Source organism: Pinus tabuliformis, chromosome 2_2 (genome assembly GCF_031772625.1).
Source record: "Pinus tabuliformis cultivar Carrire ecotype Pingquan chromosome 2_2, CPIR1, whole genome shotgun sequence".
Lineage (NCBI taxonomy): Eukaryota > Viridiplantae > Streptophyta > Pinopsida > Pinales > Pinaceae > Pinus > Pinus tabuliformis.
This window is the reverse complement of record NC_142300.1, coordinates 419,583,364-419,606,775: the sequence shown is the minus strand read 5'-3', so window position 1 is coordinate 419,606,775 and position 23,412 is coordinate 419,583,364.

Sequence of the window (23,412 nt, the reverse complement as noted above, 5' to 3'; positions counted from 1 at the left end):
GTTTCATAATTCTAAAAAAGGAAAGGTTTTTTCTAGGAAAGACGGGTCTCCATCTCTCTTCTTCAACAAATCCAGGAACCCTGTTAAGACAGTACCTCCCCCGAAAGCCATTTCTTTGGATGGTGCCACCCTCTCAGAACGAATTGACAGTCTGAAAAATTTAGCTCTGGTTGGGAAATGGCAATTCCCTGAAATGGGTGATGCGGACATGAGGAAGTGGCTGACGGACAAATGGTCACCCCTGATTGGATATACTCCTATCATCTCCCGTCTTATGAAGGAATGGTACTCTTTCCATTTCCTAAAAGCATCTGATTTAGAGATTATTCTAAATAATCCCTGGGTTTTTGGAAGGAGCTTCTTGGCCCTATCTCGATGGTATATAGGTTTTGATCCTTTAAAGAATACCCCATCGAACAGTCTGATCTGGGTGAAACTTCCGAATCTGCCTCTGGAACTATGGTCGGAGGAAACTCTCTCAAAAATTGGGAATTCGATAGGCAAGTTTGTTTATGTAGACCCCTGGTGCAGAGGAGAGAAAGATAAGAGAATTGCTTGGATCCTTATAGAGAAGCCGTACAAAGGAGGATATCCCGATCATATGGAGATAGCTTGGGGCAGTTTCAAAATCCATCAAAGATTAGACTTTTGGGGTATCCCCTTCAGGTGTTCCTTGTGCCATAAAACCAGACACTTGATTAAAAATTGCAGTCATCGGTTCTCCCGAAGAATCAAGAAGTCTAATTTCAAGCAAGTTAGGAAGTCAGAGTCTGAATGCTCCCCGAATTCTTTGGACATTCGGGAGATGTCTCAACAGGAAAATCTAAATCACTTGGCTCCTGGTCAAATGTTGTCTCATAATCTCCCTATCCACGACCCACAATCTGAGCCGGACCCATGCTGCTCTCTTCAAGGCTCTCTTGGTCGACTTGATACTAATACCTCGCCTCCTTTTTGCACTCCAATTCCTGAACCCCGGGAGGATATCCCGGTTCCCTCTCCCCCTGTTATGAATCAAAGGGACATTGTCGTTGGCTCTCTTCCCATTCAGATATCCTCCTCTTCTCCGACACCTGTCAAATCCCGTCCTGCTGATCCAAAAGGGAAAGATCCTATTCAAATGCAAGGAAAAGATCCTATTCACATGCTTTCTCCGGATAATTCGCTTTCAGAATCCCCGGTCAACAATTTTGAGAGCGATATTGACCTTCTTCTCAATAGGAAGTCTTTGGAACTTGAACCATTGACCATTCATAAACCTTCCAGTCCGTCCCATCTCTTCATAAGTCCAAAATCTGCAAAAAATATCACGGTCAGGAAGAAATATAAGGGTGGTAGTCGTCACTTTAGAGGGAGATCTGTAGTTACTGAGCATGGTGTGAGAAACTTATCTCTAGTGGAAGTTCCTGTTCTGGATTCATCGGAGTTTCAGCCTCTTAGAGCATGCGTGGCTGGCGAGTCATCTAAATGACCTTCCTCGCTTCAATGAATATCAGGGGCTTGGGCGCAGCCCCTAAGTATAATGCGCTAAAAGATTTATTCTACATGGCTCATCCAAAGATCATTTTTATACAGGAAACCATGCACCCTAGCTATGTGTCTATAGCTTTCTTTAGGAGAATGTTTCCTACGTGGTATATGGTTGCCACTGAGGCAAATGGTCAGTCAGGTGGTCTTGCGGTCTTGTGGGATCCAGCTTGGATTATGGCAAAAGCTTATAAATGCTGTGCAGGAATTTTAATATCAGCATCTATCAGGGGTCAAGCTTTTGCACTCAACTTGCTAAATGTCTATGCTCCATATAAAAACAGACTTTCCTTTTGGGAAAGGCTTTTTGAATCCCAAATTCTTGAGATCGAATCGCTGATGATAGCTGGTGACTTAAATTTGACTCTCAGTTCTGATGAATGTTGGGGTAATTGCAGGAAAATTGATCCTCTGGCTGATAGAGTCAGGAAGGAATTACTAAACAGGGATCTGGTGGACATTGCTCCTGATAAAATGAGGCCTACGTGGGACAACAACAGGACTGGGCAGGCCTACATAGCAAAGAGAATCGATAGAATTATCATACACGCTAGCATTATTGGGAAAATGGGAATGCCAGTATTAACTATCGGGAATGATCACTCTTCTGACCACAGACCCATTCTCCTAAAATGGCGTGAAAATGGAATCAGACTCGGTTACTCTTTTAAATTCAACAGGATCCATTTAGAAGACCCATCTTTTAATGAAATAATCACCAGAAAATGGAAGAGTCTCCTTGAATCTGAAATGGCACCTTTTATGCCATTCCGTGTAAAGATGGAAAGCTTGAGGTCTGTGACTAAGGAATGGCAAAATCAAAAGAGGAGGATGGATAAACAAGAGTTAAATAATATACGAAAGGAACTGGACTCCCTATTAGAGTCAGCGGATCCCAACAGTCTATCTATAGAACTGAAAAGCATGATAAGAAATTTGGAGAAAAGGAAGCAATTGATCTTACTAAAGGAGGAGGCTACATGGCGTCTCAAGAGCAGAGCCATCTGGCTCAAAGAGGGGGACAGAAATACGAGGTTCTTCCACAAGTACGCAAATGCAAGAAGAGAAAAAAACTCTATTTGGAGCATTAAAGATGAAAAGGGGAATGTTCTCTTAACACAGCATGAGATCTCGATGGAGGCTGCGAGATTTTTTCAAAATCAATACAGAAGAAGGGAGGTACTCTTTCAAGATGCTCTATGGGGCATTGAGCTGGTTCCGGAAATGTTTGATGACGCAGCTAATGAAGGTTTCATAAAGCCAATCTCTGAAGAAGAACTTTTGAGAGCTATCAAATCTTTCAAAAAGGATAAAAGTCCTGGGCCGGATGGATGGCCAATCGAATTTTTCTCTCATTTCTTTGACCTTCTCAAAACAGATCTGTTGCGGATGGTTGAAGCATCCCAGATGTCAGGAAGCATTCATTCGGCTACCTCCTCTACCTTCATTGCTCTAATTCCAAAAAAGGAAAGGTCTGAGTCCTTTCACGATTTTAGGCCTATCTCGCTCTGCAACATCATGTTCAAATTAATCTCAAAAATCATTGCGGAAAGAATGAAGCCTATTCTTAATTCCTTCATCTCTAGGGACCAACATGCGTTCTTAAAGGGCCGTATCATCTTGGATGCGGTTGCCATGACTCAGGAAAGTCTGTTTTCAATGCTGTCAAACAATTTGGATGCGGCTATCCTCAAGATTGATCTGCAAAAAGCCTATGATTGTGTAGATTGGGGCTTTTTAAGAATTCTGCTGGCTAAAATAGGACTGAAGACACAAAGCATCAATTGGGTCATGTCCTGTGTTGAGAACGTCAGATATTCTGTAATTGTAAATGGAATTCCTTCGACTTTCTTCCAAGCGGAGAGAGGTCTCCGACAGGGATGTCCCCTCTCCCCACTGCTCTTCATTCTGGTAATGAACTCTCTCAGTTTGCAGATAAATAAAGCAGTTGAGGACAAGAGATGCTGCCCGGTAAAGATTTGTAAGGACGTTTCCCTTTCTCACAATCTTTTTGTTGATGATGTCCTCATCTTTGCTATGCTTTGTAGGGTCTCCTGGGCTTGCATAAATGATATTCTTTCAAAATTTCAGAAAGCAACAGGTCTGTTTATCAATAAGGACAAATCCTCTTTGTTTCACAATGATTCAAATATGGAAATCGTTCTCTAGATTTCTGAACTGATGGGCATTGCTCCTTTTTCAATTAAGCAAGGGTTTAAATATTTGGGCTTTACATTAAAGGCAAAAGGAATCTCCAAAAGGGATTGGCAATGGTTATTGGACCGTTTTTATAAAAAGATTTCAGGTTGGGAGTTTAAATTTCTTTCTCTAGCTGGTAGATTCATCTTAGTACAGGCCGTCCTATGCCAACTTTCAGTCTATTGGGCTCATATCTTCTATCTCCCTGCCAGTATTATAAACCGAATGAACAGATTGGCTGCTAATTTCCTTTGGGGAGGACATGCATATCAGAACAAAATTCATCTTGTCAAGATGGCTTCTATATCAAAACCAAAAAGGGCTGGTGGATGGGGCCTTTTAGATATGCGCTCGTTTGGGAAAGCTCTCCTCTGTAAGTCTCTTTATAGAGGTATTTTTGGCGATGGGCCATGGAGTAAGATTATTAAGGCGAAATATTTAAAAGGCAAGAGTATAGAATTCTGGTACAGGAGGCGGTCCATTGGCATCAGGAGAGGATCGACGATTTGGCAAAGTCTCAGGAAGGTCCATCCTTTTTTCATGGAAAATCTTCGATGGAATCTCTGCTCGGGATCTAGTATGCTTATTGGTTATGACTCTATTTCATGTGCCTGGGAGTTCTCGTTCCCTTCTCCGTTGGTACACAATCTTCATAGGCTGGGATGTTTCACATGGGACAAGTTGATAAAAGATTGGTCTGGTTCTATCCCGGTTTGGAATGATGGGGAGGATCTGCATTTGCCCCAATCGATGTTCCCTCTCTGGACTTCGGTAAAAGAGAGTCTTAGTAGCCTGGGGATCATTCGATCGGGAACAAAGGATTGCCTGGTATGGTCTCTTCAAAAAGCAAATCTTCCTGTGTGCGTAAAGCATATTTATGCAGAAATGATCTTTGTCATCGCTAGGAGTCCTGATCCGCTTTTCCCTCCCTGTCTTTGGAAGGCTACATGTCCTCTTAAAATGATTATTTTTTCTTGGCTGGTATTTGGGAACAAAAATATTACATAGGAGGTTCTTCAAAGGAAAAACTGGCAGGGTCCGGGCAGATGTGCCATGTGCCACAATGCAGTGGAAACTAACCTGCATATGTTTTTTCAATGTGCCTCGTCCCTTCATATCTGGTATGATCTGTCTTTAAATTTTGGTTTTCCTTACCTTATCTTTACTTCTGTACATGATGGTTTTATGTGGTGGAGTAGGCAATGCTCATCTTGGAGATCGCTGTTCATCATTACCTGTTGGTTCTTTTGGAACTGGAGGAACGCACAAATTTTCCAAGGTTCTAAGGAGCCCCTTCGTGCAATTCTTCAGCGTATTTTGGCATGCCATGATTCCCTTCATCAGAATGACTCTCTGCCAAAAATGCCTGCTATATGATGCTGGAGGTCTTTGCTCCTGCATGATGGTATCTCCTTACAGGTTTTCAGTATCAGTTTTTTGTATCTCTTTTCCAAGGCTGGGCCGACGGCTCCTATTTCCTTATGTGTTATTGCATGCAATCTTTTGATGGGGTTGTTTCTTCAAGTGATTGTATGATCTGTAACAATTTTGGTCAAGCAAGTTTTGTATATGTGATGTATATGTTTTTCTATTTTAGATTTGGATGATTCGGACTATCTGTATCTATTGTTAGCATAGGTTTCTGGGCATTTTATTTGCCCTCAAACCAAATCATGATATGTATTGAAGATCTTTATATTTTCTTAATATAAATCTATGATGGTTTTTTTCTCTGAAAAAAAAAGAAGTGATCAATCCCAACCTTGATAACCAAAATTATCTTTCTATCTTGACCAATGCTAAGAAGAAATTGAGCATTGCCAAGATAAGCACTAATTCTCATGAGCTTCAACCTTAAATTAGGCATTGGTCAATTCCCAAAACACCTTGGGATGAAAGAGTATGTCACATTTGCCGTACTAAGAGGGTTGAAGATGAAAATCATTTTTTCTTAAATTACCAGTGCTTCCTCACATCCATTCTAATTTTCAAAAACTATGTCATACTACCAACCTGTTAAGTTGGAAAAACTATGGGGATCTCAGAACGCTTGTCTCTTTTCTTTTCGATAATGGAAATAAATATTAAAAAATATCAATTAATCTCTTACCTTTTAAAGGTTAAATAAACCATATTAGTCTTAGTAGACATTAATAATCATCATCATCATTATTAATCTATATCACACATGAATGAATTTATATTTCTTTATTAATCTATTTCATATATGAATGATAATATTCACTTTGTAATCATAATTAAGTTTTCCTAAAATAAGTTTTTATGTAATTTATAATTTTTCTCAACTATTTTTTTTAAAACAATTATTTATTTCTATTTTCTAAAAAATTAGTTTTTTTTAATATTTAAAATTTAATATTTTGCATGATTTTATTAGAGAAATCAATCGGCAATAAAATAAGTTTTTTTATTAAACAAATTATCAAGTCTATGTTTTATTAAACAAATTATCAAGTCAACACATAATTTTGTTCTGTAGAAGAAGTGAATGTAAAAATCAAGCCATTGCTTGTCACTATATCTCTATATTAATTTACCATTCACTTTTCTTTAAAGTATATAAAACTAGCATTTGCACCAGATGTTGCAAAGGAAACGCCGTAAGTCGGTAGCATATCAAAGAAGAGCATAGATGAAATAAAATGTGATACGTTATGTGATATAACTATAGCCAACTTTGAATGAAAAATAAATCTTAATGTTAAATGTAATACAACCAAACAATCTACTCAAACGGTAGCACATATCAAAGAAGAGCATAGATGAAATAAAATGTGATATGTTATGTGATCTAACTATAGCCAAATTTGAATGAAAAATAAAACGTTAAATGTATTACAACCCAACAATATACTCAAAACAGAGGCATGCGCAACCTCCTTCCCAGGTGCTTAATCTAAGAGCGTTCATTAAAAATTGCATCCCAAACCAAATCTTTATGCTCCTTCCCATGTGCTTAATCTAAGAGCATTCATTAAAAATTGCATCCCATACCAAACTTTTATCATTCATTGCCTCAGCCAGACTAAACCCTTCATCCTCATATGGTAATGGTTCTAGATCAATTTTTTGTGCTAGTATTATTCGTTTCAATTTATACACGTATCGATTAGCATAATCAAAGGGCTCGTTCTTTAGATAAAGATCTGTGGCAGCCCACATTTCCTCTTCTGCAATCAATTTTGCATCATATGCATCCATAGATTATTCCCATGGAATATTGTTCCCTAGGTACTTGAAATACAACCCCTCATGTTTGTAAATGGCAGTGTAAACACACATTATGCCTAAAACATTCATCAAGTTGAAAGGAGAGAATTCAAATATGTGTGTTGGATGGTGAATGGACCAACTTAATCATCCTTTATTCTTTGCAGCCTCAAATACAATATCTTTGAGAGTGTAGTAAAAATTGGGCACGGGTAGCATAGGAAGCTCTTCATGAAAGGGTGCCTCATGGGGCTGATATTTATGATTATTTGCCACTGCATCAAATGGACCAATGTAATGTTTCCCCCTAGTCTGAATACAGATATGCTATAAATTCTCTGTATTAGGCATGAGGGCATTTAACACAATTATCTTTGGAACATTGATTTCCCTTGACAGAGAACATGCCAAGGGAGATAACCTAGGCATAATTGAAGTATAAGAAACACAAGATGATGCCATTTTTAGTTTAGCTTTTTATTTTTGTTAGTGCATTAAGATGCAATCCCCACTAGGTTACATTAGACAACAAATTTCATTTGGCTTAGGTGCCACGTGAGAGGGGTAGCATAGGAAGCTCTTCATGAAAGGGTGCCTCATGGGGCTGATATTTGCGATTCTTTGCCACTGCATCAAATGGACAAATGTAATGTTTCCCCCTAGTCTGAATACAAATATGCTATAGATTCTCTGTATTAGGCAGGAGGGCATTTAACACAGTTATCTTTGGAACATTGATTTCCCTTGACAGAGAACATGCCAAGGGAGATAACCTAGGCATAATTCAGGTATAAGAAACACGAGATGATGCCATTTTAAGTTTAGCTTTTTATTTTTGTTAGTGCATTAAGATGCAATCGCCACTAGATTACATTAGACAACAAATTTCATTTGGCTTAGGTGCCACGTGAGAGGGGTAGCTATTCTGTCAAACATTTGAAAGTCATTCCATTTGGATGCATATTTCACATCTGAGAATGCCAAATCAGATATGAGAATTTAGTTTTGATTGTTTCATTTTAATTTAGCACAACTCTTATTTTTATGTGTATAGGTTTTAGATTTTAGCAAATATCTAAATTTCATTTTACTTTGACATTTTTACAAGGGTTTGAATGTGATTTGATCCCTCTGAGCTCTTGGCATGATAATTTAGTTTTGATTGTTTCATTTTAATTTAGCACAAGATATGTGTATAGGTTTTAGATTTTAGCAAATATCTAAATTTCATTTTTCTTTGACATTTTTACAAGGGTTTGAATGTGATTTGATCCCTCTAGGTTCTTGGTAGATATAGAGTTAAGATGGATCTAGGCTAGTTTACTAATAGCATAAAAAATCATAACTCATATTCATGTGACATTTTTTTAATTAATCAATTTAATTAAAAGGGAAAAATGACATATCCGTCTAAGAATTATTAATAATTAAATTAATATATTTTTAACATGAACCTTAACTTTTGATATATTATTATTGTTAGAAATATTCTAGAATACTATATATAGAGATTAAATCTCTAATCTCCATATAATAATTAAATTAATATTTTAGAAATCTGATTTCAAAATAATTATCAATATCAACAGAATAAAATAATTTTATTAATCCAACCTATTAAATATCAACATAACAAAACATTTTTATTAATCTAACCTATTAAATATGAAAGAGACTAATAACACTTGAGAAAAACTTTCATTTTCAATTACCCACAAGTCTAAGAGGTTCTAGAAATAACATATAACTGATTTCATCGACTCTTTTTTCTTCACTAACTTCAATTTTTTGAAATTAATTTTAATAACACTTAAAAAAAACTTTCATTTTCAATTCCCAATTATTAATTATGATTAGAAACACATTATAAAAACCAATAAAAATGTGATATGTGATTTTTACTATGTTCACGTGTAATTAATTAGTTAATAAAAAACATAATCTACTAAACAAAATATAAATATATGCAAGTGAATATGAAATCTGAAAGTGATATATGATTCTGTCCTTGTAGGTGAATGTGAATGTATATTTGACATATATACTTTTAAACAAATTAATTAGTTAATAAATAAACAACCTCTACTAAATGAAGAATAGATGTTCAATCAGTAGCCATTGCAAAAAAATATTTCGCGTATTTCAGTGCAGGTGGGGATATATGTAAAAAAATATTTCGGCCTATTTCAGTGCGTATGGGGATATATACGAATCAATGGTGCTTTCTTTACTATTAAAACAACAAATACTAAAATGATTTTAAAAACCAACATAATTTTTAATATAACATTTTTATTTTTAAACTTCTTTCCAAATTTAATATTCGTATAATCTATTTAATCAAGATCTAATCCATCTAGTCATTTCTTATTAAATACATTATTGTAATGTGAAAGTCTTTCTCTAAGTGCAAAGAGTCTATCTTTGATTTTGGAAAGATCAATTTATTTACTCAATCCGTTGCATTGACCCAAACAAAAGATATTAACAAACTATTTACGAGATCCATTAATCTAATTCACAACTATTTCAACGTGTACAAGGATATTTCCAATTGATCTTTCTTGTGCGTGGGGTATATTTACAAATTTGTGGCCATTTCTTAATCTTTTTTGTGCATTGGGTATATTTACAAATTTGTGGTTTTTTTTTAATATTGAAAACATATATTAAATCGATTTTAGATATTGTTTTCTCTTTACTAAATCAGTTGTTTGATTATTTTAAACACCATAACTATTAGTTTTTTCTTAATCTGATGGCTATCTAGTGGAAGGAGAATATTTAAATTAAATTCACATTAATTTTTTTATTTTATTTTTATAGATTTTTTACTAATAAATTTAACCCATATCGTAAAACATCTCTTGATTCAAAACTATTAATAAACATCTTTAAATCACATCTTGATTCAAAACTATAACTATTTGTTTTCTCTTAACTAAATCAATTGTTTATTACTTTAAACACCATAACTATTAGTTTTTTCTTAATCTGATGGCTATCGAGTGGAGGGAGAATATTTAAATTAAATTCACACTAAATTTTTTATTTTATTTTTATAGATTTTTTTGCTAATAAATCTAACCCATATTGTAAAACATCTCTTGATTCAAAACTATTAATAAACATGTTTAAATCACATCTTGATTCAAAACTATAACTATTTTGTTTATTACTTTAAACACCATAACTATTAGTTTTTTCTTAATGTGATGGCTATCAAGTGGAGGGAGAATATTTAAATTAAATTGACACTAGATTTTTTATTTTATTTTTATAGATTTTTTCTAATAAATTTAACCCATATTGTAAAACATCTCTTGATTCAAAATGATTAATAAACATGTTTAAATCACATCTTGATTCAAAACTATAACTATTTGTTTTCTCTTAACTAAATCAGTTGTTTGATTACTTTAAACACCATAACTATTAGTTTTTTCTTAATCTGATGGCTATCAAGTGGAGGGAGAATATTTAAATTAAATTCACATTAAATTTTTTCTTTTATTTTTATAGATTTTTTACTAATAAATCTAACCCATATTGTAAAACATCTCTTGATTCAAAACTATTAATAAACATCTTTAAATTATTTTCAATATAAAATAATTTAAAGTTAATATAAATTTATTAACTAATAATAAATATAAATTTATTAACTAACAATAAATATAAATGATATTGATATTCTCATTTTTATCCTCTTTTATTATAGAAATAACACTTCAAAAAATAAAAACTTATTTTTCTAATAAGTTATTTTCCATACAAAAATAATATCAACAAAATTCTCACCAAAAGAAATGAGCAAACTACTTTAAAGAAGTCATTAATGAAAATACATCAAGAAGTAAAAGCCATTGGTTTAAAAAATTGGAAGTATTTTACTTTATGAATAATTTAGAGAAATATCTACTTTTAAATACATTAAAAACAAGAAATAATTGGAAAGATGTTGAACTTATTCTATGTTTAATATACTATTTATTTATATATATTGTTTATAATTGTAAAAAGAAAATGTGTTGAATATTTATATGTCTTTTTCTAACAAAATATATTTTATATTTATTTAAATATATTTTTTTATATATTAAAATATTGTATAATACATTATTATTAAATTTTAATAAGATATAATTTTTAAATAAAAAACATAAAAAAATATTGATAATAATAAATTTATAATAAATAAAGAATAAAAAAAATCAGGCGCAACATAACAAAATTCCCCTTATATTAAAAATCATACAGTGTCTGAAAGTTGTTAACGTCATATTGATAACCACAACAATTCAAAACAATATCCAGGAAAAATGTTATCACAACAAAAAATCAATTAAAACCCAACTAAGTGTGGCCGTGGACACATTTAGAAATCTTCAAATTTAGCGACACTGCTAAACTACAAACTTTGGCAGATATTCAGTTAAAGATTAAATGGTTGCATTGGAAGCCCACAGAGCGTTTCAATATCCAGCTAAGAATAGAAGTTTTCAGGTTCTAGCAGTCCCACCGAAAAACCATCAATGGTTTCAAAGTCCAATACTAATGCTACCCATAGATTCCAAAAGTGGTATTGTGTGTGAATATCCAATATCTTGGATAGCCATCTCATCTCACTCGGAATTCTCAAGCCACTCTCATACGCTAAAGTTTTAGCTATACACCATAGCCTTTGCCCTCCTGCAACCACAACAACAATTCATAGAGTTTTACTCTTCAAAAAACCTTACACAGACAAATAGATCAGACTGCCATGATAAGAATTTGAACCTATGATTTGAGTATCCTAGCATGCCTTGCTCCTGCAGAAAAAAGTCCATAGTAACACAATTGAGTTAATGGTCAGAAAGCCTTGCAGGAACATACCCACCCTATCTGCTGGGTTCTTACCTAGTGACATAGCCCAGGACTAAACAACACTTTACCAATATGCTTACACCCTAGGGGCAGAGCACCTTGATTCTTGAGTGATACATCAAAAGCAAGCAATTAAGAACAGGAGAATACAAGAACACTTACATGCAGCAAACAAGGGGAAGGATGTGAAAAGCCATAACAAAAAGAGGGCTTACAGCCTGAGCTTGTAAGAAATGCGTACAATGAGCTTGAGCTTGTAAGAAATGCGTACCATTGTAGAAATATAAGTGACTTTTGACTGGGCTGCTCTCTGTTATTTGATGGCCCTCCTTAAAATATGCTTCAAATGCGTACCATTGTAGAAATACAAGCAACTTTTGACTGGGCTACTCTCTGTTATTTGATGGCCCTCATTACAATATGTGTGAAGCAGAAGGATTTGCGAGATCTAATCAGGAAACAACATTTCTAAAACATTCAGGAACAGATGGCAATACCAAAATGAGAAAATATTGTTATTACATTTTGGATTTGTCCATCTGTGAGAGCATAATCTCCTCTCCACCTTATCCTGTTGCTACTGCTGGACAGTTTTCCTAAACGTTGAGCCTCCAGAAATAGAATAGATTTATGCAGAGCATCTTTGTAGTCAAACTCACCCAACACAAACTGATGATCAACAGACAACACAGTAGCAAGAATTATACACACAAACCTTTCAACAGTAGACCTGTAACCCATTTCTGCTGCAATTGATCAATAAATGGCTACTTCGGGCATTCTTATTGTGCGCACTTTAATGATTTTAATAAATTGGGGATTCTGATTTTGCAGAATTCAGTGATTTTAATATAAAAAATTCAAACCTTAGAGAAATTTGGAAAGAAAAAAAAGACAGAGCATATTTATAGATCCTTGAATCTTCTGATGATGCCATGAATACATCATCTAGGTTGACATGAAGGAGAGAAATTGGAGTGTGGCATTTCAAAACCCCAATATTGTATGAACCAGGGCTTCATGGTGTCTCGATATGTTTTTGGGCATGCGTGTTTTAAGGGCACAGTGAAAAATTCAATGGAAGGAAAGTTGACCAAATCTCTTCCAGCCCTGAATCTTGCATATTTAATACTAAAGAGGTGTCATTTAACTAATGTCTAAGTTGTTAATGGTGTGGAAACTAGCTAAACTTTTTTTATAAAATTACACTCATGGGAAACATCATACACATCTATATCATGATTATTCATAATTCTCAAAAGGGTTAATGTAGACTTTCCAACTTCCCAAGTACCTAATAAGCACATGCAATGGAGTTATATTTAAGCTCTAAGCTTAACCAATTCAAATCATAACACAGAATATAATATCTACTAAAAGTTTCACAAAGAGTATTGGTTGCCTCCAGTCTGAGAAGTATATATATATACATATGACTTCCCACAATATGTATCATACAAGGTCACTAATTGTACGATAAAATTGACAAGTCAATTACAGGCTTGGAAGTTGATGTTTACTTCTCTATATTGATGATTTTGACCAGACACTGGGCAATACTTTTTAAATAATGCCCGTATTAACAACCTGACTTTATCAAAACTACCATGTTGATGTGCAATAATTTTTTGGAAACATTCCCACTAAGTGTACTCGGTAGTAGATTTTGACCATCCAATCTGGGCGATCCTTTTCTAAAAATGTACATATGAACAAGCTGACATTTTTTTAGAACATCCATGTTGTGTTCATTAATTTTTTTGAGACAGTCTCACGCTGACATTTTTCAGAACATCCATGTTGTGTTCATTAATTTTTTTGAGACAGTCTGACTAGTGAGACTAGATTGTAGGAGCAAATTCCTAAATAAGTTAATTCAAATTCCAACTAGTGTATTAGGAATATTGCATTTAAATGTTTTCAAGTTTCAACCAAATATATTATATTTTTAATTTTTTTTCAGCTAGATAGAGCATAGGCCAAGGCAAACCCTCATGTTGAGTGATAGAAAAATCTGCCCATCAATGAGACGTTGTCTCTAAGATTGTGCGAGAAGCCCTCATGTTGAATGATAGAACAATCTTCCCATCACTTAAATATTATTATTGTTATATAAATACCTAAACTCTTTTATATAATACTTTAAAGCTAACAATTTTCAGATATTATAATCCCCAAATCCTTTCTTCCCATTCTTAATTCAATTAATGATGACTTTTGCAATTGGGAATTAATTTTTTTAAATTTCTCAATACAACTAATGATATGAAGAATTGAAACTAAAAAAATTCTCAATAAAAGCAATGACGAGTGGACAGTAGTCCCAAATCATCAAATGCATCTTCAAAATCTCAATCAATATTCATATACAACTACATGCAAATTACAACAATCTCATTTGCTTAACAAACTCATCATTGTACCACTCAACTACAATACAATAATAATCATCACTAAAATGGGAAAGGCACTCCTTTTTCCATTTCCTTCATGTGGATAATCATAAATCATAATTCTGGCAATGAAAGAAGCTCTTTGCCTTCGATGATAAGGATGTTGGTTGTTTGGGGTTCTTTGGATGAGTGGGAGTAGTTGAGTTTAAAATATCTCATTCAGAGCAATGTAATTGCAATGTGTTCAATGGTGGATCAAATCATTTTACTGGTCAAATCATATACATATTACAATGGCAGGACGAGGGTAATTATTATTCAATCCCTCTTATTAGACCCAACACCACCTTATCGCAATAAATTTGAAGTTGAGTGAAAAATTGGGGACTACCATTGACCTATTCACCCTTATCTGCACCATTTTGATGACGTTTACAGTTTCTATGTATGATATTCCTCGATGTGTTCATGAGATCACTACAATATAGGCAACTTTTGATTGGGTTGCTCTCTGTTCTTTGATGTCCCTCCTTACAATACATGTGAAGCAGAAGGATTTGCGGGATCTAATTAGGAAACAACATTTACAAAACATTCAAGAACAGTTGGCAATACCAAAATGAGAAAACATTGTTATTACATTTTGGATTTGTCCATCTGTGAGAGCAAAATCTCCTCTCCACCTTATCCTATTGCTACTGCTGGATAGTTTTCCTGAACATTAAGCCTCCAGAAACAGAATAGATTTATGCAGAGCATCTTTGTAGTTAAACTCTCCCAACACAAACTGATGATCAGCAGACAGCACAGTAGCAAGAATTATACACACAAACCTTTCAACAGTAGACCTGTAACCCATTTCTGCTGCAATTAATCAATAAATGGCTACTTGGGATATTCTTATTGTGTGGACTTTAGTGATTTTAATAAATTAGGGATTCTGATTGTGCAGAATTCTGTGATTTTAATATTAAAAAAAAATCAAACCTCGAACAAATTTGGAAAGAAAAAAAGACAGAGCATATTTATAGATCCTGGAATCTTCTGATGATGTGATGAATACATCATCTAAGTTGACATGAAGGAGAGAAATTGGAGTGTGGCATTTCAAAACCCCAATACTGTATGAACCAGGGCCTCATGGTGTCTCAATATGTTTTTGGGCATGTGTGTTTTAAGGGCACAGTGAAAAATTCAATGGAAGGAAAGTTGACCAAATCTCCTCCAGCCCTGAATCCTGCATATTTAATACTAAAGAGGTGTCATTTAACTAATGTCTAATCTATTAATGGTGTGGAAACCAACTAAACTTTTTTTAATAAAATTACACTCATGGGAAACATCATACACATCTATATCATGATTATTCAGAATTCTCAAAAGGTTTAATGTAGACTTTCCAACTTCCCAAGCACCTAATAAGCACATGCAATGGAGTTATATTTAAGCTCTAAGCTTAACCAATTCAAAATCATAACACAGAATATAATATCTACTAAAAGTTTAACAAAGAGTATTGGTTGCCTCTAGTCTAAGAAGTATATATATATATATAGATATGACTTCCCACAATATGTATCATACAAGGTCACTATTTGTACGATAAAATTGACAAGTCAATTACATGCTTGGAAGTTGATGTCTACTTCTCTATATTGATGATTTTGTCAAGTCAATTAGAAGCTTGGAAGTTGATGTCTACTCTATATTGATGATTTTGACCAGACACTGGGCAATATTTTTTAAATAATGCCCGTATTAACAACCTGACTTTATCAAAACTACCATGTTGATGTGCAATAATTTTTTGGAAACATTCCCACTGGGTGTACTCGATAGTAGATTTTGACCATACAGACTGGGTAATCCTTTTCTAAAAATGTACATATGAAGAAGCTGACATTTTTTTTCAGAACATCCATGTTGTGTTTATTAATTTTTTTGAGACAGCCTCACGTTGACATTTTTCAGAACATCCGTGTTATGTTCATTAATTTTTTTGAGACAGTCTCACCAGTGAGACTAGATTGTAGGAGCAAATTCCTAAATAAGTTAACTCAAATTCCAATCAGTGCATTAGGAATATTGCATTTAAATGTTTTCAAGTTTCAACCAAATATATTATATTTTTAATTTTTTTCAGCTAGATAGAGCATAGGCCAAGGCGAACCCTCATGTTGAGTGATAGAACAATCTGCCCATCAATGAGATGTTGTCTCTAAGATTGTGTGAAAAGCCCTACAATCTGCCCATCACTTAAATATTATTATTGTTATATAAATACCTAAACTCTTTTATATAATACTTTAAAGCTAATAAATTTCAGATAGTATAATCCCCAAATCCTTTCTTCCCATTCTTAATTCAATTAATGACGACTTTTGCAATTGGGAATTAATTTTTTTAAATCTCTCAATACAACTAATGATATGACGAATTTAAACTGAATAAATTCTCAATAAAAGCAATGACGAGTGGACAATAATCCCAAATCATCAAATGCATCTTCAAAATCTCAATCAAACTGATGATCAGTAGGTAGCACAGTAGCAAGAATTATACACACAAACCTTTCAAAAGTAGACCTGTAACCCAACCCATTTCTGCTCCAATTGATCAATAAATGGTTACTTGGGGCATTCTTGTTGTGCGGACTTTAGTGATTTTAATAAATTAGGGATTCTGATTGTGCAGAATTCAGTTAATTTAATTATAAAAAAAATCAAACCTCGGACAAATTTGGAAAGAAAAAAAAGACAGAGCATATTTATAGATCCTGGAATCTTCTGATGATGCCATGAATACATCATCTAGGTTGACATGAAGGAGGGAGTGTGGCATTTCAAAACCCTAATACTGAACCAGGGCCTTATGGTGTCTCATGATTTTAATATAAAAAATTCAAACCTCGGACAAATTTGGAAAAAAAAGAAAAGACCGAGCATATTTATAGATCTTGGAATCTTATGATGATGCCTTAAATACATCATCTAGGTTGACATGAACGAGAGAAATTGGAGGAGTATGGCATTTCAAAACCCCAATACTGTATGAACCAGGGCCTAGTGGTGTCTCAATATGTTTTTGGGCGTGCATGTTTTAAGGGCACATTGAAAAATTCAATGGAAGGAAAGTTGACCAAATCTCTTCCAGCCCTGAATCCTGCATATTTACTACTACAAAGGTTTCATTTAACTAATTTCTAAGTTGTTAATGGTGTGGGCAAGAGTTGGATTCTCATCATCTGCTTGTTAAGCTAATTGGGTTCAATTTAATTGCAAATTTGTCAAATAAGAAAACTAACCTGAAAATTCATCCAGCAGAAGGAAAGAATCCAAATTCTTCAATTCAGACATGCATGCATATCGTATCCAAAAATTTGATGAAATCAAAACACCAAACCTTTGAAAAGAAAAAAGAAACAAACCTAAAAAAATCCATAAACATTACCTTCCAATGATTCGTCTAACAAGTGCACCATCTCCTTCAGGCTGCGAATTGGAGAGAAATTTTCTCTCTACCAGGCGAGGCCTTTCAAATGGGGTGATCTCAATGTTAGTGATATTGAGCAGCTCCTGAATTTGATAATGAAAGATCAATTTGGGGCTTAGAATTAATAGCAAGATTTGAGGCAATGAAAGATCGATCTGGGGCTTAGAATTAATAACAAGAATTGAGGCAATTCTCTGTAGCAAGGAAAATGTTGTGGAAACTAACATAAGAAACGACGAAACAACAAGCAAACGATAAAAAAATGGGGATCCCTTTAAAGTGAGACCTGTGGCTAGGGAAACTCTTTCTTTGCTTCGAAGGTGTACGTGTCCGAAATTTCCTTACCTGCCAAGACCAACAGATAAACACCAAGCATTAAATATCAACAAATCCAGAAAATCCACAACAAAAGGAACAAAAACCCTGTAAAATGCATGATGAATACCTGGAAGATGAACCTTGAAGGTGTACGGGTCAGAAGTTTCCTTTTAGTCGCATTGAATGTTGGTTATTAATGTTGACTCCTTCCTTGCACGATGTTGCATGTCCCCAGAAATGGAAAATTCCCAGAAATGGAAAATTTTCACATTCGAAAGGATCCCCAGAATCCATTGAGAAGGGATTGAAAACATTGGATCGTCTATTGACGAAGCGACTGAAAGAATGTCGATCTTGAATGTGAGACCTTCACAGATGTGGAGAGATGATTTCACTGAAGTTTTTGGCCGGATAGGGGAGCATTTATATAAATACCAGGAAATGGGTAGAATGTTCAAGAATGGAGTAGGCCAAGAAACCTAAGCAGAGCTTTCCTCTGCAAAATGAAAACACAAATGAAAAGTTTAAGCTCACGATTATGGAGGGTTATATGCCATATCTTGTCAGTTAGTTGAAACTGAAACGATATTGAAACTGTATTAATCTGACGGCACATTATTATTGAATCGTCTAACATGTGATCAGATGGTGTAGAGTTGTGCAAGGTGGCAATTGGGAGAGTTGATTTCAGAGGGAACGCCTTACGGTGTAACTAGTACAACCACATTAAAAATGTTAATGTGATTGATATAGCTAAAGACTTCATAAATATAATAAAAAAAAACTATTGCAACACAAGAATGTCTTACTAATGCACACATTTACCTGATTAACCATGTATAAAAAAGTTACGAGTCACTTTAATTTAAGAAAAAAAAAAGGAATTACACATCTTATTGTAAAATGGACCAACTTTAATTTAAGAAAAAAATGAATTATACATCTTATTTTAAAATGGACCATTTAACAATGAGGAACTTATCATGGAGGAACTTATTAGAATTGGAATAATCTCAAATCCCTAGGAAATTGGTGGATGGGGAGCCACCTGACAATCTAATTTTTTAATTTATTAAAAGTAATGGACTATTTTGCTAAATAAAAGTTGCTTATATATAAATGAACGTTATAAATAATAATGAGAAACTTATCATGGATAAACTTATTGGAATTGGAATAATCTCAAATCCCTAGAAAATTGGTGGGTGGGGAGCCACTTGACACGAATATAATTTCTATATTCAAGCTTCTGTGATCCATAATGAATTAAGCAAATTTATTAAATTTATTAAAAGTCAATGCAACTTAACAAACTCTGCAATACACTCCACAAGGCTTGATAGCATTAAGGCTAAGTATATGTGGAGCATACTCCCTTGAGAATCGATCTAAACTCTCAATTAAAAAAAAAATATTAACAAATCCTCATCTACCTTAAATTAAAATTAAAAAACATTTAAATTAATACACACCCCTAAAACATAAAAAATTACGGTACCTTGGAATAAAATTTATTCACTTCAGGGTAAAAATATGCTAAAATATGCTTAGGAACCGAAGTCGAACTATACATATTATTGAGTGCAGTAATGTCCCACCTACATAACCGGGCCGCCCTTTGTTTGGTCGAAACTAGTGACGGAAGCATTCTCAAGAGAGGCCCTGGAGATTGAGAAAAGGCCGAACAATCTTAATAGGGATGATGGCTGGAAGATTAGCAGTTGCTGGGTCCCAGCCTTATCTTCCTAGCCTCCTCTTTCTCCCTTTTTGTTTTTGTTTTTGTTTTGTCTTAGGATGTCTGTCTCCCCCGCCTTGTTTCTTTTAGCTGGTTTGTCCGATTTCTCTCTTTTTGGAGTATTGGGTCTTTATTAGTTAGATGCTATGGTGCTTATTTTATTAATTTGATTCTTTTCTTCTTTCATGTTTCCTTTTTATACCTTATTAATAATTATTCATTTACCTAATGACATAGTTAACTTCAACATTTTTGGAATAAATAAATATTGAATAAATATTGATTATTAATAAAATTGATACCTACAATATTAGTTATTCTATTGGTAATATACATGGTCTTTATAGGTAATGATATAATTACCGTAGGACTTAGTTCCTTTAATATTTTTTGGAATAAAATATTGATCGATTATTGATTATTTGACCAGTATGTTTAAAGGATATAGTATGATAATATTAGTCTTTACCCTAAAGTATGACATTTACCTATTATAACTAATTTCTAGGAATAATAAGGTTTTAATAGATAATAAACATGTATTATTATTTTAATGGACCATCAATTTAATATATTTTAAAGGACTAAATAGTAAAGAGACCATTAAATAATTATTACTCATTTACCTAGTGTAACTAAATTATTAAAATAATAGTGATTTATTACCTTTCTCTTGTATTTATATAATATTGAAATAATTTATTTAATATATATCATGAGATATATTAATTAAAATATTAATATTATTTTTGAGATATTAATATTAATATATCTATTTATTTTTAATTAACAATCGAATTCCCTTATTTACCTATTTAGCTATTTATAGAAATATTAATTTATTAATTTAGTGGTTTGACCAGGAGCATTAGGTCAAACTAGCCGTTACCTTAATAGTTGTTGGAGTCTCTGCACGCTCTATTTATTCAAGCTCTGCCAGTTTGGTTCTTCAACTTGTCCTGACGATGAACCACACTAGTTGGTTCGAAACGCGTCGACAAAAGTTTGATTATGTGATTTTGCCGAAGGTTTTCTAAACAAAGTTAAACATGTCAAGAGATAAAATCTAGGACAGATAGCATAACTAGTAAAAACATTTTCCTTATTAATAACTCTACAAATATTACATGAACCCAATTCATAAGAATGTAATTACATGAATTCATGTAGCGTAACAATGCAAGATTTATACATCAAAAAGGAATCAATGCAATTATACATCAAAACTTTACAATAATTATACATCAATAAGGAATCGATGCAATTACAAGAATTGACTTTCAAACCTCACCCCAAAAAAAAAATTCTTTTAAATAAAATTTTATATTTTTTATAAATAAAAATATAAAAAATTTAAAATAAAATAACAAAAACTTAAATTCTAAACATTTTATAAATAAAAATATTAAATAAAATATTAAAATTTTAAAACTCCACAATGGAAAGAAATATATGAATTCTTTTAAATAAAATATTACCTTTTTTTTAAAGAAATGTAAAAGTCATTAATTATTATTATTATTATTTTTTATTTTTATTTTAAGAAAAGTATTTTTTAGAAATCATATTTTAGAAATTTTTGGTCATCAACAACTGTGGTTCATCATTAAGACCAGATCAAGAGGTAGACCATGGTAAAAACTTGAACAAAGAGCAATTTAGAGACCATAATTTCAAGTAACGACTATATTTGAACAAAAATATTTAAATTATGATATTAAATTATAAATAAGTTAAAAACAAATATTTTTAAGTAACCAAAAAAAAAAAAAAAAAAAAAATCAAAGTCGAACCAGATGAAGAAGTAGACCATGGTAAAAACTTGAACAAAGAGCAATTTAGAGACCATAATTTCAAGTAACGACTATATTTGAACAAAAATATTTAAATTATGATATTAAATTATAAATAAATTAAAAACAAATATTTTTAAGTAACCCAAAAAAAAAAAATCAAAGTCAAACTCCACATAAAAGGAAGTCAAAAATTTATAAAAAAGAATCAATACCTAATCGACACAAATAAAAATAATTAATGGAAATAAAATAAACTAAAATAAAAATAATTAATGTAAAATAAATAAAATAAAACAAAAATATACACAAGTCAAAAGACATATATATATATAGATTCAAAGAAAATTATTTATTGATTAATAATTAAGAAAACATGACAGATCAAGAATATAAACTCTAATGAAGAATAAACCAACAACAAATATTATTAAACGGACATTAATACCTACTTGGATATATATATATATATATATATATATATATATATATATATATATATCTATATATATACAATTCTAGATTTCTCTATTTCTTGTGTTAATTTGGGAAATGAAGAAAGTAGGTATCTTTCAAGGATGTTTGCATTTGAATTTTGGGAGTTTGAAGAATGATTAAAATACCTTGGGTTTTAGTTGAAATCGAACAACTACTCTAAAGCAGATTAGGCCTGGATGTTAGCAAAGCTTGAATAGAGACTCAAAGGTTGGAGTTTTAGATGGTTATCGAGGGTAGGTAGATTAGTCTTGGCCAAATCAGTCATCGAGGCCATTCTAGTCTGTTGGATGTCCTTTGCTTGGATTTTGAAGGGAGTCCTTGAAAAGGCCAGAATAACCTATTTCTCTTTCTTATGGGCTAGCCATAAAGATCAATCTGTTGCATCCTCGGTTCGATGGCATAAAATAACATTGCTAAAAACCTTAGGAGGATGGGGCCTCAAAACCATCTTTCACTTTTCGAAGGCACTAGCGGCAAAATGTGGGTGGAGACTAATCTCCCATGAAAGTTTGTGGATTCAAGTGGTCATAGCAATATATATAGCCCCTTTAAATATGGAAAAATGGTTGTGTGCCCCCTTAAGTCAAGAACAAACATCTCCATAGTATGGAGAATGGTCCTGAATTCTCTCGACACTATCATCAATGGCCTAGTTTGGAAGGTTGTGGACGAGAGGCACATTAGAATAGGTGTTGATCCTTGGGCTGGCAGCAGGGAAAGATTTACACTTTCTGATCAAGTGGTAAATGAGCTTAGGGACAAAGGAATCATAAGCTTAGCATCGGTGCAGGATCCTATCTCATAACACTATGGCAACAAAGTTGGAGGTCGACAGGGTCTCTTGGTTTGTTTGGTCATCTCCAGGAAGAATGGAGGGGATAAATGATTGCTTTGCAAGAAATCAATGTCAAACACTTAGATAAGGAGGATGAGCTAATTTGGTCATTTTTTCCTTTGGGGAAATACACCCCAAAGCTTGGTTACATTCACATCAGCACAGGTGGCCAACTAGTTAAACAAGAATGGTGGTGGAAAATTATATGGCAGATGAAGTGCCTATTGAAGTCTAGGATCATTTTGTGGTGTCTCCTCACAAGGAAAGCACTCATGCGGGACATGATGAAAAGACGCTCTAAGATTGGGCCTGGGTGGTGTTGCTTATGTATATTAGCAAAAGAAATCATAAGCTACATGTTCATAAATTGCCACTTCTCAAGGGCGGTTTGGTTTGTCCTCAATTACTTTTTTGGTTCAACATGTGTATGGGAGGGTCAATGCTTAGCAAATTGTTGGAGGGCGTGGTTCCGTAATTCGACTGTTGAAACTTTTAAAGCTCTTCCCCTCATAGTCGCTTGGG